This window comes from Lepidochelys kempii, chromosome 5 (genome assembly GCF_965140285.1).
Source record: "Lepidochelys kempii isolate rLepKem1 chromosome 5, rLepKem1.hap1, whole genome shotgun sequence".
NCBI classification, from domain to species: domain Eukaryota; kingdom Metazoa; phylum Chordata; order Testudines; family Cheloniidae; genus Lepidochelys; species Lepidochelys kempii.
This window is the reverse complement of record NC_136384.1, coordinates 33,097,556-33,112,075: the sequence shown is the minus strand read 5'-3', so window position 1 is coordinate 33,112,075 and position 14,520 is coordinate 33,097,556.

The window sequence follows — 14,520 nt, the reverse complement described above, 5'->3', positions numbered from 1 at the left end:
CAGAAAGCTACCTTGAGAAAGCTATTTTCATGGCAATTCCAGTCAGGCTTAGAGGTAGAAGTATCCTTTCCCTTAGTATTTCCTCACTTTTTGATCCTCTTCATTGGTTGGATCTGTTACATTTTTGGAGGCTGATCTTTCATTTTGATCAATTGTAATAAATTGTACATACAAGCCACACCTATACAGGTAATCAGTTGTAGATAAGGCTACAAATCTGTCACGGACGTCACAGATTCTGTGATTTTAAGAGACCACTGTGACTTCTTGGGTGTGGCAGCTGTAGAGCCCTTGTCAGTGGTCAGTTTGGTCTCCCTGTGGTCTACTTCTCATGACTTACCTCTCCCGCCAGGTTACGTTCTGAAGTAATAGAGTTCAACAAATAAAAGTTCAATATCCTTACAAAAGGTTTTCAGTCCTGACTGGGCCCCCTGGTCCTCAGACCCTTCTCTCAGGGTTTTCTGTCCTCCTTATTCTCTTCTCAGTGGCTGGTTGGCGAGTCCAAGCAGTCCAACTACATTAGCCTTTTTCAGGCCTTTTCCTCAGCCTCTTCCTGGATTCTTTGTAATAATCAACACTTCCTAGGACTTCTCCCCAGAGGTCCAATTCTTACTCTTGTGCCAGGGTCAGCCATAGGAGCTTCTCCAATTCTTTGTCTTCCAGGTAGTTTTCCCCACCCACAGGCTTCCTTCTCATCCTGCAGGAGCCTTCCTATTCCCAACAGATCTCTCCACTCTACTACCCTACTTCCAGTAGAGTGATGGCAGAGTTCTTCTCTCTCCTTCTGAAGCCCCTCAAATTTCAGTCCAAACACCCCTTAGACTTTAGTGTCACTGCCTCTTGGACTTTACTGCCTCAAGCTTCCTTATGGCTCAGGACAACCTGTCTCTAGTCCCAGGCTTTACTGCTCCCCACCTTACAGGATTCTTCCTAGGTTAGGACCCTCTGGTTTTGTTGTCAAGGCTTCTTTCTACCTTTAGCCCAAAGAGAAAGCCCTCCCAGCTACTGCTCTTCTCCCTGGCCTTTTTTCCCCAATGCTCCTTCCTTTATGAAGATCCAGCTCCTACCCAGCTGGGTTTGATCACCAGTTATGCCTAACCGCCCTGTAAGTGCCACCCAGTGGCCTAATTGAGCTCAGGTTCCCATTAACCCATAGGTAACTAGTGTGGGGTTTATACATCTCATCAGCCATGAACAGAAGAGCAGCTAATCACTTATCAGTTCCACATATTTCTCTACCATTAACACTGGGGCCAGAGGAAGATGAGTATCTCTCTCCATTGTTATGGAGTTTAGGAACAGCTGCTTATGAAATATAGCTCCTTTAAAAAAACAGGAAGAGGAGCCAGGAGAAGGAAAAGGAGGGGCTCCAGTGGGACCCATGAGGAGGAGAAACCTAGAGGGGGTGCCAATAAGACCCTTGGAATAAAGTTTGTTCTTGTTTGCAATCTAACCTGAGTGGTTTTCAAGTTAGTGTGATACCACAGTGGCAATGAGGATGTCGGACCCATCTGTGCCTCCAGTTACTGTGCAATTCCCACCCTCTGTGACCTCACATGACCGCCCGGTTCCTGACGCCACCAGGGGACCCACCCTTCCCATGGACTAGGTGGATTGCAGCATCGAGGTTTACTTGTTGGCAGATGGTGTAGAAGTGGCACCTGAAGACTTTCAGATCTTTTCCATTTTGTAGACTGGGACATATCAGGAGGCAATAAGGGCACTAGCAGTACACTTTCACTCCATGACCAGTGCTATTCTTGAATGTATTAAGTTTCAGCAGTGTCAAGCACAACACCCTGGGAAATTGGTCCACCAGTTTGAAGCCAACCTCCTGGAATTGGAGTTACGTGCAAAAATGCAAGCCTAACTGATGAGATGGTTTGGTACCAGTTTATGGAACAGATTTCATATCCACACTTGCAAGAGCCTCCCGATGGAACCATATTCCCTGACATTCCACAAGGCGGTGGGTTGCAAGTTCAAATTGACAGCCAATTTCCAAGAGTCTCAGACCCTTTCCCAGACCAAGATCCCTCTGGTTTCTTCTTCTTCTGGGTTTCATTCACAACATCCACCTCTTCAGACACTCCAGTACAGCATATTGACAGAGGTTCAGCTAACTGTATGGGTGACATAGGGGATCACCCCAGTCATCAGTGGATGCAGGAGTAGGGTGATGGCATGGGTTCTCACTTCACTTTCTGTGGCCAAGCCCATCAATGTCAGGGGCTCTGGGAGTGTCCAACCCAGGGCCAAGTGTGCTATTTTGCTTATTTCACTTTGTGGCCACACTATCTGGATATGGCAATGTGGAAATCACTTTGCTGGGGATAGTGGATCTCCCTGTGATGTATCATCAACAAGAAGTAGGAGTGTTCCCATTTTACATGGCCCATTTTGGGGCCAACCTTGTTGGACTGGATCTTCTTCTGGGCACTGGGTTTTAACATGTTAGACTCACAGATATCCACTGTGTGGGGAACAATTGGAAAGACAAACTCCCCAAGGTCTCCTCTGGACTTGGCTATTATCATATCTATGAGCATCATCCATGGGTGGATCCACTGGTTGCCCAATTATATAACCATTCCGCAGACCTCCCCAGACTTCAAAGAATGCCATAGCTACAGACATTTCTTGCTTGCTCAAGGAGGACGTTATAGAAGGGATTGACTCTTTACTGAGGGTGTCAAGCCTTGTTGTTGCAAAAAAGAAAGAAGGGGGACTATGCTTATGTCTAGACTTGTGCCAAGTGTGTGTCATCCAGGTCAGGCCACCAACCCCTTAATATTCATAAATGGGTTGATCACCTATTACGGTACCATGTAGGTAACTCATAGTTGGGCTGATCGCCTGTACGGAGCTTTACCTGACAAATCCACAGAAAAGGTGGGTATGAACCAGGAAGAGGATAATAATGCCTTGATTCCCAAATCATTGTTAGAGGCACTGCCTCAGAATACAATATTACAAGAAGTTCTCAAACATGCTTGTCGGGTTGGCCAAACACAGTTCCAGATTATTTGGGTCTTATTTTCATATGAGACATAAATTGTTGCCATAGGGTGGTGATGGTCTACATTGGGGCAACTAGGGGGTAGTACCAGAGGCCATACGGGTAAAGGTGCTGGCTAGTGCTCACCAAGGGCATCTTGGGGAAACAGAGGTGTCACACATAAGTATAGTGGCCAGGAACTGAGAGTCACATTCAAGAGTTGGTCAGAAATTGTGAATATATTTACTTAGTGGTAAATCCTATAAGCCAACCAGTGTTCCCATGATCCTTGTCCCACTGCCATCTGGGCCATGGCTGTCCATACAACTAGAAATATGTGGAGAAATAACCCTTGCCCCACAGCATGAGCAGTTTCTGTTAGTTGCCTATAATCTTTTCCCCAAATGGCCAGAGATATCAGCAAGCATCTTAGTAACAGCACATGCCATCTGTGATTGGCTGGAGGAGTGGTACTTGAAGGTTTAAAGTGTATAATTTCTTATTGCATGGTTGTTAAAAAAAAGAGTTTGGAGGGGGGGAAACGTAGTGTTTGGGGTATGGCTCCTTATGATGTGTAGCTCCTCTAAAATACCAGGAAATAGAGCAAGGAGGAGGAAGAGGAGGGGACTTGGTAAGGGTCATGAGAAAAAGAAACCCAAAGTGGGTGCTCGTAAGACCCCTGGAATAAAGTTTGTTCTTCTTTGCATTTAAATCTGAGTGGTCACAGAGACCTGAATGATATCCCTGAGGATATACTGTGGAAGCTGAAGATTTCCTCCTTCATTCACCTCTGATAGTCCCTTTTGTTTCTAGTCTATCCTTTCTTCAGCCCAACAGCTAATCCCATTTTGTCTAATAATTCTGTCAGCCAGGCGTTCTCAGAGCATTCACTTTCTCTGGTGTCACTCAGCCAGTGAGTAACCTGCTTCCCCACTACATATATTATTATCTGCATTATAGTAGCATCCCATTCTGCTAGATGCTGTACAAGCATGTTAAAAAAGTCCCTAGAACGTCAAAGAGACACTGCTTTACCCTATCTTCCCAACTGCGATACATTTTTCAGTGCCACTACTGCCTTCCCACTTGGAGTCTGCAGAGGCATCTAAAGACAGAACACAATACAATATGGCATTATTGTGAACCCACACTCCAGATATAAGGTTTGGCCAGAATTAAGGTAAAAACTGGTCAGAAAGACAACGCTCCTTTCCCATATACATACAGATAAACAATACACTGCTTGCAATTTTTTCAGTTGCTTTCTGGATGACTGTTTATCAGTGATATTCTTTTGATGAAAATGCAGAAGGAACTTAATGCTGAATACCAGTTCAGTTTGCTGTTTCAGCTTCATTAACATTCTTTGGTGTTGTATTAATTTCTAACATGTGGCTGTTAGAACACGGCACTTCAAATGGAACAAATAGAAATATGGAAAATGAGATATTTTTAAAACTGAAGAGCATTTGAAAAAAAACAAACAAATCCTGAAGTCAGAATTTGGATCCGGATCCAAACTTTGCATTTAGCCTATGGCCCCGAGGCCATTACCCTCTACTCCATTTATACTACTCCAGTAGCATAAAAGCAGCAGAGAGCCGGTAGGCTGGCCTGAGGCCCCTCCAACTTACACTGGAACCAGAGAGACTCTCAAATGGGCCATAAAGGAGACACAAAGGTATCTTAAAGCCACTTTCCCCCCTCATTCCTGCCCCAATTCCTGAACTTAGGTCCAATTCAGCACAATATTTAAACATGTGCTTGACAAAATTAATGTGCTTAATTCATTCCCTATTCCACAAAGTACTTAAGTGCATGCTTGAATTTAAGCATGTGCTTACATCTCATTGACATCAATCATCATTATGGTCACCCCAAAATCCCACTCCCATGTGAACAGAGCTTTCAAGATGAGAGAAACAACTAAAAAATCCAAAACAACCCCATTGCCCCTCCAAATCAAAAATAACCTGAACCTCCTCAACATCACTTCTGATATTCACTTCTAAACTTTTGTAAGAGATTTACATTCTTCATACAAATACCTACCCTTCTGATTACCCTTCTGAAATGTTAAAGTCATTTATGTGACAACAACTTGGGGGAAGTATGCTTAGTAAAATGGGGGCAAGAGGATTTTCTAGGGCTTTCCCATTTAAAAATAATGTAATAGCTGGCTGAGGTAAATTGTCTTCATTTGAATATTCAATGCTCCTGGTTGTTGGAGTTAAATTTATTTGTATATTATGATTTAAAACCACTAAGTGTTTTTTTTCTTTTTTATTATGTTTAGTTATTGTTAGGGTGCCCAGAGTTTCTGTTTGGGTGTGTTCTCATTATTAAATCTACAGAAATAACAATAATTAATAAACAATAGAGTTCTGTTTTTCTTACTTTCATCTTTGCTTGTCTTGAGTTTTCTAACTTTCCCATGGTCCAGGAGTTACAAAGTCAAGTGACACTATTAATCCAAGTGCCAAATATAGTAATGTGATGCCATTTGTGCAGTGTTGCCAAAAAACAATGAGCTCTTAGTCTTTACTCAGTACCATCTACCATGCAACCCTTATATTTGTCTTGGATTAAAATCATATTACAGTTTACAGTAATATTGTTATGGCCTGATCTTATGCTCAGAAGCTAAACAGAGTTAAATTGCATCAGGACTCTGTCTTTTCTCTGAGCCATTACTGCATCAGTGTCCCAACATGCTGCTGGAGGCAGTCCTCTGATATTAAAGGTATATTTCAGATATGGGATACTGATCACGTCTGGTCATTAAAGAGATATTTGCACATATAAAATTATAGGAGTTACATACCGTGTGGTGGTTAAATTCCAGTCCAGGTAATTACATTCTGTCTACTTAAATGTCTTTTGTAGTTTGGATGCCACATTCTACCAATTGGCTGCTAAATTCCTCTTCATGTACTGTCACCCACTGTTATAAACTACTAAATAACTGATGTGTTCCACCTGAGAGGTAACTAGATGCATGAAATAATTCCTGTGAACAAATTTTGTCTACTTATCTAATCTACTTATGTAGCCCCATCACCATGGTATCAAAGAATTTCTGAAGTATTTTTCACAGTCAGTTACAAGTTAATTGGTGTCAAGATAGGGTAGTCTGCAAAACATTGCATAACTGGTATGCTGGACTCATGCCGCAAGAACACATCCTTGAAAGTGGTTTTGTACTTCAAAAACCATTACAATTTATGAAATAGCACAACACACAGGTGTTCCACATTGGAAGCCCTTCCACAAGTTGCTGAGGATCTTTGGGAAGGGGTCCTTGCTCAGGCCTTTCTGTAGGCACCATGAGAATAGGGTCCAGGGATGTAGTCCCTGTCCCCGCTGCCCTCAGATTCAGTTCTACAGCCCTCCTACAATTAGTGAAGCCCCCAATTAACACACCCTTCCATAGAATTCTTTCCCCCTCAATAATTAATACCAGCCCTCAGCCTCCTCTACATTTAAGGCAGCTCCTCTTCCACCACAATTAATAACAAGGCTCCCCCACAGACACACACAATGCTGGCCCCCTTCCCCAGAGTTAATACTGATGTGTACTTTGCTTAATGGCAATGCATTACTTCACTGTCAGTATGAAAAATTGTCCTTTCATCTGTGAATAAATGTAGGGAACGCACTGTCAGTATGTTGTTCTCAACCAGAACAGTAAGCTTGTTCTCACCATCCAGTGTGTTCATAATTTATAGAAGGATGTCTGCCTCAGCCAAGGAGAAAGAAACATAGCAAGAACCCCATACAGTTAGACTGTATTAAAGCTTCTTTGTGGACTTAGTGGCATGTAGATTGGGAGACATGGAGTTCCTGAATTCCTCTGCTGAATATGGAGTCAGCGGTCAATTGTTGTGTTGGTTTTTTTTAAGTGTTCTATTCTGTCACATTCTGTTGAAGCCAATGGAGGAAAGCAAAGCAGTTAAGGGTACTTAGTGCCTTGCATGATTTAGCCCTTGCTGGCTAAGAAGCAATTTTGATTGGTAGAAGCTGGAACTGAATGGTGGGGTGGATCACTTGATAAATTGCCCAATTCTGTTCATTCACTCTGAAGCATCTGGAACTGTCAGAAGACAGGATACTGGGCTAGTTGGACCACTGGTGTGACCTAGTATGGCCGTTCTCATATTTTTAATTTCTCAACAGTGTAAAAACCACTTCCACAAAAATCAGACAAGCACTGCCTCGGGGACTAATGTTCTCTACTGGATCTTAGTATAGTAAGAATGTGATACTCATTCGCTTGCCTCCATTGACATGAATGTGGAAAGAAACTTGCTGCACTACTTAGGATTCAATTTTCTTTTGGATAATTGGTTCTGTCTTGCAGCTAGGCTCACCAATTATAAAAATAATGGTGTGAATTTATATAAAAATAAACAGGGGAAGAAGATAAAGTCCTTGAAATCAAAAACCACTGGGGGCTCTGCAACTCCCACTTACTTCAGGCAGAGTTCAGTTGTAACCTTGCTTGCAAAGTTTTTCATCGAGATTTTGGAAGGCACAAAGCAGTGAGGTGCAAATCAGCGGTAACTGGATTCCAAACTCTTATTTACGCCTTAAAAAAAATCTCCCCCTCCATTCATAACTCTAGTTATCATTAATGTTTTTTGGATATGGAAACCCTCTTAAAGGAATTGCTTTTCTGGTAGCATAACTGAACAAAATCCAGATAAGATATTGTGACCCTTAAATATAGTCCTATGATGTGATGGATGCTGAATCATTTTCATTGCCCATACATAAAATGTCCAGGATAATTTAAAAAACAAAAACAAAAAAATAGCTTTTCTTCAACTGGTGTCTGTGATCAAACATGTCTCTGCTCCTGCACATCCCCCAAAAGGTACTATTTATTTAAGAAAAGAGTTCACTTAAAAACCATGAGAAACCTGATTGCATTGCCTATTTCTACATGATATGTTGAATTAGTTGCATAGATTTCATAAAGCCTCATTTTTTCACACTTTCTCATACATTTTGCCTGCCTGTCTGGCAACTGTCAGGTACTAAAATGCTGAGCACAGTACTTGTTGAGAACCTATAAAAAGTCAAACACTTGATGTCAGGATCTCTGAGACTTATTTAATCACTATGAGTGGAAAGGAAGACAGATTTTGATTAAGACCAGCTAAACCGATCAATAAAGTCCTTGAACTTGCATAAGTCACTACTGGCTTCTTTCAATAACAGGGATAGGCTATATCTAGGAAGGAAGGTCCTTATTCTAGTACCTCAATATACAAGTACAAGTTGAGTGTACATATGTGTATGCCCTCTTAAGGGACTCTATTGTAATTCCTTACACTCTGTTGTTGTTGCTGTTGTGGGATGTAACTTGTAAATCTAGGTAATAATTTTTCTACTTCATCTGTTAGATAGCTGTATATAAACAAGAGAGGAGAGATATATAGTGAACAGCATGACAACTTTGCAATGTGCAATTTCCACTGATCCCATTCTTGATATACTAGTCCAAGTTCAAAAAGGGGAGAAGGTCAGGGTGGAGGTGTACTACTTCAGAATCCTCAAGATCCATCGGTTATGAGACTTAAACAAACAAGAAATTACTTTCATTGATTAAATGTAGATTGAATTAGTAGGAAAAAATGACGGGCCCAGCTAAGGTTATGTCCTCTAGTCATTGTTTAACTCAGCGTGACAGATTCAATCTGCTCAGCCCAAAGGAAGGCCAAAGATGTCACTCATGGACTCCACACAATGCTAGCGCCTTAGAAGAGCAAAATCGAAAAGTTGCACTTTATCAACTCACAGCCTGGAGCCACTGTTCTCATTCGGGCTTGTGTTAGCAGAACAATGAGCTACTGCAGGCACAAGGCCACTCCACATAGTAATTATAGGTATCCCACAGGCAAAGCTGTTGTTGCTTTTAAGACTTGACAGAATGTGTCTTGTAGGCATGACCTAGCAGATGGGGGACTTTTTTCTTTCATCTTTTCCAAAAAACCACCTAGGAGAAATGTATAAAGCATTTTGATAAGGGATATATTTTCTCCTATAGGGGTAGGTTGATTACTATAAGCTGCTCTTCTTTTTCATTCACCTTAAAATAATTGCTGGTACCTCAGCGGAAAGAAGTCAAGTATAGCAACAGAGGCAGGGATAGACCTTTTGCTCTATCCTGCTAATTTGTGTCATCCACTACACTGCCTTATGTATTGATGGTAGAAAAAAATGAAGCAGAAAATTAAGTCTGAAAGGCGTTTTTGTCCTGCTGTCACTTTGTACAACATTTAGTTCAGTTGACATGACACTGTGCCTTTTGTTACATAAAACTGTCACATTGTCCCCTTCTGGTTAGCCACAGTTGCTGGCCAAATCAATAATGTCTGTCAAAACTGTCAAATAATGAAGGCAGCGTACAAAATATCTGTTATAATAGATAATATTTTTAGACACTCATTAAAAATAGAACTAAATTAAGCTACCAACCAAATTAAAAAAAGAGAGATGAGTTTATTATCTGCTTGGGCATGCGTGAAAACTGCATCCTCTGAGATACTTCAATTATTGGCTAATTTAATCAGTTTTTAGTTTATATTTATTTACTTGGGATGTTTACAGACTTTGAAAACTGTTTATTTTTGCTGAACAAGATGAAAAATGCATGAATGGAATATGTGAATTTGGGTCTATTTTATCTGTGCTTGTTATTTGAGATGTTAAGTAACACTACTTTATTATGTTTCAAGTTTTCAAAATAAAACTGGAAATACAAACAAGCATTAAAATGCAATCAATAATGTCTGATGAAAATGAGGGAGCAGATTATTCTATCGTGCATTTCATCTGTAGGCACTTGGATACCATGATGATGGGTGTAGTATAACAACCCAAAGAAATAGAATATAGACATTTGCATTCACTCATCTGAAAAGAAGTTAACATCAGACCAATGTTTAGGTCTTAGGCTGATATTTTTCTTATCTTCCATAGCTAGAGATGCATACCTATTGAAATTCTCCAGCCATTTAGATGCTGATGGATTTCCCACTCAACAGCTCAGGTAGGCAACTGGCCTGCAGTTACACTAGATTCTGGAACTGCCATCCACTGTGATAACCAACAGGGCTGAGCTTCTGTTTTGAATAGTAGAGATAGAGATATGACTAAATTTACTCTTTTCCCCTGAATAGTCATACAAATGAATATCAGTGCTGATATGAATGAACTATAAATAGATAGCAAAATGAGATGAAATGAAACATTTTATCTGTTCAAAGGGGTAAGAAACTGCCTTTCCGCTTACCTAGAAAATTTCAAGAGGCCTCTGTTTTAGTCCCTAGTATTATAAAACTTTGAGGATACCTGGAATATTTAGGGTCAACGGGGAGGGTCTGCAGATACTATGTGGGCTGTAGGTGTGAAGGCTCCTAATGAAGTTGTAGTTTTCTAGGGAGATTTGGAAACCTAGGCCCACAAGCTCAGGACTCCCGCCATTTATTGACTAGACAAGTAGAAGTTTTCTTGCAGATGGCTGATAACCAGAACCTGTGATTATCCAGATTGAATCTTAGGCCTACCATATCTACATAAACATGAGTTTTAGCTTCTTGCCAACCAATCTCTTTTGATCAGTAATGTCATAACATTCCTGCTTTTCAAGAGTGGCTCAGTAAGTTCTGACACATTATGGCTAAATAAATAAATAAAAAGCCACAGCCACCAGATCAGAGACCCAGCAAATGTAACTGCCAACATATGGGCTGCCAGGCCTAGTGCATGGAGTCAGAGTCAGCAGAATAGATCAGGACATGAGTAAGGTCTGTCATAGCAGCCAGCTAGAAATCCGCCAAGTTGCCCAGATAACTTCCTGGTGTCCCCTCCGGGCTTAAGTAGTACATATGGACTAATCAGGAACTCTGGGAGTACTGCCAATCAGGCCTTCTATGGGCAGCACATCCTGTGGTGCTTGGGCCCACAAGGCTCATACTCGTGCTCTTCCAGTGTTGTCGGGGGAGGCGTAGAAGTAGTAGTTGCTCAGGAACTAGCAGACACATTTTTCTAGACCTGTGGATCCTAACAATAAGTCAGGTAAAGAAATAGTATGGTAATTGTGTTCTGCACCTTTTTGTGACAATAGATTGCTTTCTGTGGATTCTGTTCTTCAGACATTTCCTTGCATGTAATGAAAATATCAAACAGTAAAATACCAGGGTAATGAAGGCCATGAATCTTTGGGTGTGGGGGAGGGTGAGAATCACATTCCATGGCATTCTTTCTTTCTGGCTCTGACTGTGGTACTCCATTAAATTCAAATATTGTGTGTGGTGAAAAGATACAGTAACAACAGAAATAGAGTCTGAAATAACTTGAGAAGGACCTCAGCTGTCCCCAGGTAATCTGAACAGAACTTTTTTTCCAGTGAATCCAATTTTATAATAATAAAAATCTTGGTCTGATCCCCTAAAACTTTTCACAATTATTCCTTTTTATTTTACTTTTTTTTAAATAAAACACTTGTCACCACAAGAAAAAGTTGTAATTAATAACTTTAAAAGAAATATGAGAAATGTTTGCCCATGCATTTTTGTCTTCAAATATTTTGCTTTGTGTATGTTCTAGTTTTTAATCTCAGTATTTCTGATGCATTATAAACTAATGCATATTTCTGTTGTCTTTTCTTTTCACCTATTTTCCTATCACATATGCACATTTATTCATATGTATACACATTACATATCGATAAGTATATGCCAGATGTATATGCAAACAGACACATGGATTATGGATTATTTTTCTTCAGATCTTTCCATGTAGCAACATTTTACACCATACTTAGCAATAAAGAGGTAGTGAAGAAGATGCAGTTCTCAGCTTGTAATGCACAGCAGCTATTTGGATTGATAGTACAGCATGGGAAAGCTGTCTCAACACACGGCTGCTACTGCTTCTATTCTGGAGCCTGGGGGTCTGGGATTGGCCCAGTCAAAACAGTATAGACTTGCTTAGAGTCAAGGCTGCTCGTGCCAGGCTGTACTTTTTTTGTAGGGAAGGGAATTACCTTAGAAAGGAAACTTGAGTTCGTGGTGATGTCAAAAACCACATGTTGTGCCGGCCCCCTGGTGAAGTGGAATCACATTTGTTCAGGATTAGATTGGTTAAATTCACAATACAACTAGAAATAGAAACCCAATGGGTTATGTCTATTAGTGGTGGCATCTGAATGGGAAAAGAAGGGAATTGAGGCCCATGCTGGGGAGGATATTCCAGTAGTTTATATGTGCTAAACACTTCCTATTTATTACTTCCTTTAGGATCATGTGAACCGGTCACAAGAGCTGGTGGCATGGTCACAATATTGGGCATTTGGCCCATAGGTGGGCTCCCTCTGGAAGTTCATTACTAGACCTCAGTGGTGAGGCAGCTCTGATTTGGCACGGATGGAAGGGTATGATATGGGGAACCAGGGAAAGGGTCAAGATAGCCAGTATTTGAATCTCTAGGCATTGGTCAGGTGGGCAGCCAGTTTCCTTGGAGGCGCACAGCTGAGCCTTGGCAATGAGTTGAATCTGAGTTTGCATGGCAAGAAGGGCCTACACTAGGACCAACTTATGATCTTCCAATACTCTTTGTCAGCCAGGAAGCAACCACCTCAAATGACTGTTGTACACTTGGGTAAATCTGATTTGGAATTTTTAAGGGGGTTGACTTAATTATCAGGGCACAGATGTAGGGCAGATCCAGAAGCTTTTCCCAGGGATGACTGTAAACTGGAGTGAAATGGTGCAGCGAAGGATGTGACAGGGGGATGCCAGGCCTCAATGGGTTGACAAGACCAGAAGATCATGAAGCATCAGGAATGGGAAGAATCAGTAATTAACCACCAAAAATATCATATTTAGTAACTGGGTTACTGAGGGACAATAGGATAAACTTATGTGTGTGTGTGTGTGAGCAATGCACTATAGTTATAATGGTAACCTATTTTCTCCGGTTCAATTTAAATTCTCAAAACTAATAACTCCCAGAAGTCTCCCCACTAGGCCTCAATACATGTTGTATGTAATTAAATATATGCATCTCAGATTTTGGAAATACCTATTTGCTATGGAACAGTGTAGAGTTAAAAAATATGGAAATTTGTTTCTTGTGTTTTGGTTTTTACCCCCCTCCGTTTAAGTGAAATGCAGCTGCTATTTTTAATATACTTTGTGAATTAATAAAAGTTTGATGAGGATATTCTCTGTAAAGTTAATCCAAGAAAATAAGTATGTGACTTCATATTTTTGTCATTATCTTTTAAAATTCATAACAATCAGTCCTTGTCAGATAAATAAAGTCCTGGCATTTTGCATTTCATACAAACTCTCCCGTACTTGATGAGGATGGGAGTCCCAATTTATTCAGAAAAATGAATTTATTTTAGCTGTATTTGAGTTATAAAATTCAGATCTGGGTTTGGATCCAAATTTTCTCAACATGTGGGGAAGTTTGAATTAAGAACTCTAGTTCCCATCAATCCCTTTCATGTTATTTCCCAGCAGCAGCAATTACTATTGAGGCCTAGTGGGGAGAGTTCCGGAAGTTATTGGTTTTGAGAATTTAAGTCGAACTGGAGACAAAAAAGTTATCATTATAACTGTAGTTCATTATTCATACACATACAAGCCATATATTATGCTCCCTTTGATATATTTAGTTAGACCTCTTTAGAGGGTCACTGTTCACATGTTAAACCCTACATTTTACTTATCATAAAAGTTATTTTTTTTTCTTTTTGGTTTGAACTATAGCAGCCCTTCTCTCCCATCACAACTAACCAACACAACTTCTAAGTGTGAGAAATTAAAATAGATTGAACTAAATCTGATTCGGAACAGATCCAGGTGGTGGTGTGTAGTAAAGTGGCGGATAATGTGTGAGAATGGTTTTGCTTATGTTAACGCCCCAGTGTTGGTGGTGCTCTTGTTTTGCTTTGACTGCTTAAAGGAATGGCTTGAAAAGGGAATATGATTGGCTTATGGTTGAGTTTCTTTAGGAAAAGTTTACAATGGCAAGCTATGTAAAAGCAATTTCTGAACTACAGAGCTATATACAGTACTGGGTATATTTATTATAACTTGGGTGAGCCTATGAGAAAAAGTGTGTTGTTAGAACATATTAGTTAACACATTCTAACTAACACATTTGAAAAAGCCTATTGTAGACAACATACTAAGTCTTTAGCACATACTAAGATGGTTAAGTTAAAGCCTAGGCTCCCCCCTATAGCATGTATTAAAGTATACTGGGCCTTTGCTAAACTAGTTTTCAATTGTGTTAGTCTGAAAATGCTGGCAAACATGTTCTCACATCACACCATTAACCAGACTAAACCAGATCTATAAAGGGCATGTCACTATGTTTTCCTCCCCACTGGGCTCTTCTTGTGGGGTTTTCCATGGCAGTGGCCATCTTAGCCAATATAGATTTTTAAAAGCATGTCCCTAGTTGTATTAACTAAAACATTCTAGCAACACACCTTTTAT